The sequence below is a fragment of the Thamnophis elegans genome, chromosome 3 (genome assembly GCF_009769535.1).
Source record: "Thamnophis elegans isolate rThaEle1 chromosome 3, rThaEle1.pri, whole genome shotgun sequence".
Lineage (NCBI taxonomy): Eukaryota > Metazoa > Chordata > Lepidosauria > Squamata > Colubridae > Thamnophis > Thamnophis elegans.
This window is the reverse complement of record NC_045543.1, coordinates 28,962,790-28,967,031: the sequence shown is the minus strand read 5'-3', so window position 1 is coordinate 28,967,031 and position 4,242 is coordinate 28,962,790. Positions and strand designations below refer to the sequence as shown.

Here is a 4,242-nt window from a genome sequence, read left to right as displayed (position 1 = left end):
CAATGTGTCTCTTGTTTAACATTTGTGCTTGTGTTACTTTCACAAACTTCACAGATTGGGCTGAAGTCACACAGTAAGCTTAGTAGCTGAATGGAGACTTGGCATATTTTTATTTCAGTCATAGTTTTATATGATTTTTGATTATGTGAAAGTCCTATTACAAAACCTGATAAAAATACCTAAATTTGATCTCAATGGAATATTTTTAAAACCCTCTGCAGCACTAAAACCCTTCTTTTTGATTGCTTGAATAAGGAAGACACAAAATCCAGATGGCCAAATCATGTTCACTGAGATCAAGGCTCAGATTTCAGAAATAGTTTTGACTGGATTCAATGAACCATTAATTTTTTTAATTTTGGATAATCATTATTTTTGGAAGCCTGTTTCCTAGGGAATTCAGAAAGTTCATTTGGGTTTTTTTTTTCTTCTCTAGTCCAACATTCCAAAAAAATTCCACCTCTTTGTCTATAATGAGCAGAAAATTTCATTTCTATCTATTCTGATTCAACATTATATAATCCATACTCAAGAGATGTCCTAAGGAGTTTCAGTTGCAATCATGGATATGGACACAGTGCTTGAGGCAAATCATGTATAGTTCAGTCACTGTCTGGTTTAAGACTTCTAGGAGTAAATAGATAATTTGGCCAAGGATGTGTCAAAGCCTTTTCCAATCAGGGAATCAGAGTCATTTGCCTCGAATAACTGTAAGGATTCTTTTAGACCTAAATAGCTACTTATTGGCCATTATTCAAACTCATGGCCCAGATGCGTCACATGCTCGCCATGCCCCACTCCAGTTTAGCGAAGGGGAAAAAAGTCATGATAAGTCATGTGGCAATAATGTGACACCATGAGTTTGACACGCCTGGTATAGGATCTCCTGTTTGAGCAGGGGGCTGGACTAGAAGATCTCCATGGTCCCTTCCAGCTCTATTCTGATTGATTGATTGCTTAAGGAAATTTATGGCTAAAGGGGTATTCAAACCCAGGTTTTATAAAACTAGTCCCTACACCTTTATTCTACCTCCAGCAGTAGTGAAAATCTCAAAACAATGATAAAACAAGTATCATGTAGGAAATTGTTTGGCATATCTTGCCATTTTACCCCCATTGCTCAATAGGAGAATGAAACTTTCTCCCGATCTCTTCCCATTTCTGAGTGATCTATGCCAAACCAGCTCACTTTAAGTTAAATAATAATATCCCTTTTCTTTAAATTATTCTACCTCATTTTGAATCTAGGACAGGAAGAGGAATAAAATAAATAAATCAATAAAGCTCAAAATCCCCAGGCTGAAAATGCCAGGAAAGCGCGCAGCACAGGTGGAGGTAGTATCTCTGATAAATTATGAAACCATATAAACAAAAATGGATTTTTTTCAGACTTATAACCAGGCAGATCAGCTCATCCTATAAGATTTGTCTGGTGCTCCAGATCCCCAGGTAGCTGAAGAAAAAGCATTTTAATTCATAGCAAAAGTATCTCCTCTTAGTGCGTGTCATAACAGCAGGAAAGTAAAACTGGGGCAACTAATTTGAGGTTAAAGAACAATAAGAGCAGCATTATTATGTCAGGAAGGTTAGCATTCTTATTTCCATATTGTATTACAGGTGTAAGAAGACAAGGCTGAAAGATGGGTGGTTTAGCTAGGGTCATCTTGTGAGTACATAACTCAGTTTGAATTTCAGTGGAAATTTTCTATTTCCCACTAAGAGAAGTATTTAAGAATCTTTGTTAATATTTCCTGACTTGAATGCTCAATTTGAAATAGGTTGGTTTCTTTAAACTACCCCATTTCCCTAATTGTAAAGGCATATACAGGCACTAAACAATCATGTTATGGTTCTCTGACTGTGTTTCTTGAAGGAAGTCTTTACGAATAGGTTGTCCAGGTCTTCAATTCTATGCTGTCCCCACACACACATTAATTACTGTCCACTTTGAATATATAATGGAAATAGGAAACTTGAGAGTTCATAAGGTTGATGCTATATGGAACAAAACTGTGACTGAATCTAGATGTTCTTTTTGGATACCACGAAGCTTCTTCCCAGAAGCTAACTAGGAAAACTGGTCATGGAGAGGATGTGTAGCATTCTAGGCAATACTGCAAACCCTGGTCAAGAATCACTTATATGCTATGTCCTGGATAGAAGGAAGCGAACTTCCAATAATCTTTTCTGCTATCCTCACCACCACAGATACCACCTTCATGTCCCAAGCAATAATGCTTCCAAACCAGACAGTAATGCTATATGACCGGTTCTCGGTCATCCCTCTATAGAAAGTGGTAAGGACAGAGGAAGAAAGATGTACTTTTCTCATGCAATGCAGAAAATGAAGGCACTGCTCTACCTGCTTCACCAGTGTCTCACTGTTGAGTGAGACTACTTGTTAGCTGTTGAGAGCTAGCCTACTCATTAGCTGCACACCTAGGACCTTGATGTTGCTAACCACCTCCACAGCAGGTGGTTGGTACTGATTCACTTCATGCACGCTTTACCAGACGTGCTGTGCATGCATGCACAATTCAGTTGTTTTGAGCATGCTCAAAGCTAATAAAAACTAATAAAAACCATGCCGGCAGTGGAGACCGGGGAACTGGTTTGGGGACATGGCCAGCCTCTGTCTCTGCTGGTTCTGCGACCCAGGCCAAATTAACATTACTGGTTCGCCTGAACTGGTGAGAACTGGTAGAAATCCACCTCTGCTCCACAGGGTGAATCATTAATACACAGAGATGTGTAGCTGTGCCTGGCTTTTATGAAATTAACAATGATCACCTCCATGCTTGCTTCGGCAGCACATATACTAAAATTGGAATGATACAGAGAAGATTAGCATGGCCCCTGCACAAGGATGACAAGCAAATTCGGGAAGCGTTCCATATTTTTGCATAGCATACAGGCAGGGATGAAAAATTGGGAAAAACTACAATTATCTATTCTGGGAAGAATAGCAGCAGTGAAAATGAATGTCTTGCCTAAGTTCTTATTTCTTTTTCAAATGATACCAATACTTAAAAAAGACGCAAATTTGCTTGAATGGCAGAAGGGTATTAACAAATTTGTATGGGCAGGGAAAAAGCTGAGAATAAAACTTAAAATAATGCAAGATGTACATGAGTGAGGAGGCTTGAAAATGCCAAATTTAAAACTATACAATAATCAGTGACTGGATCAATTCAACAGAGGATAGAATACTTAATATTGAAGGGCATGACTTGGTATATGGTTGGCATGCTTATCTGATATATGACAAAAAGGTGGATAAGAATTTTAAAAGTCATATTTTAAGGAATGCTCTATTGCATGTCTGGAAAAAATATCAACACAAACTAAACGATAAGATACCTATGTGGGCAATTCCTAGACATGCAATAGAGAACATAAGTATAGCACAAAAACAGGATGTAACCACATATAGACAACTTCTTACTATAGAAAGAGGTGTATTACAGTTAAAACCCTTGAATGTACTAAAAGAGGAAAAGGCAATCCAAACATGGTTTCAGTATGGACAGCTACAGGCCAGATGGAAAAAAGATCAGAAAATTGGTGTTATGCAAAATGAGGACAATCTACTAAAAGAAATTAGGGATCAAAGCCAAATGCATATAAAAAGGTTATATAATGTATTAATAGAAATGGATTCTGAAACAGAATTAGTTAAAGACTGTATGATAAAGTGGGCACAAAATTTTGAAGAACCAATAATGCTGGATACATGGGAAAAGATATGGGTAAGAAATGTAAAGTTCACACAAGCCCAAAATCTGAGAGAGAATTTTTATAAGATGTTTTACAGATGGCATTTAGATCCTAAAAAATTGACTTGCATGTATCCGAATTTACAACCTAAATGCTGGAGATGTGATTGTGTTGATGCTACATATTACCATATATGGTGGACTTGTAAAAAGGTTAAAGCATTCTGGATAAAAATATGGTGGATTATGCAAAATATTTTTAAAAAGAGGATAAAGTTTACTCCTCAGTTATTCTTGTTAGGTATAACTACTGATTGTATTGTTATAGAGACTAACTTGATTTCGTACTTAATAACAGCAGCTAGACTGTTGGTGGTGCAATACTGGAAGAAGGAAGATTTGCCTACTATTCAAGAATGGACATTAAAAGTAACAAACTTAGCAGTTTAGGCTATATCAGCATATCTTAAGGATTACTCAGATGAGAAATATAAAATGGACTGGAGAAGATGGATTGATTATATTC

General features: G+C 37.0%; 1 non-coding gene across 1 annotated transcript; it reads left to right on the top strand.

Annotated features, from left to right (window-relative positions):
• The first annotated feature begins 2,794 nt into the window (after window positions 1-2,794).
• On the top strand, window positions 2,795-2,901 carry LOC116506869. Its single transcript, XR_004255083.1, has one exon. It is a non-coding gene; the product is annotated as a U6 spliceosomal RNA (small nuclear RNA).
• Window positions 2,902-4,242: the final 1,341 nt, after the last annotated feature.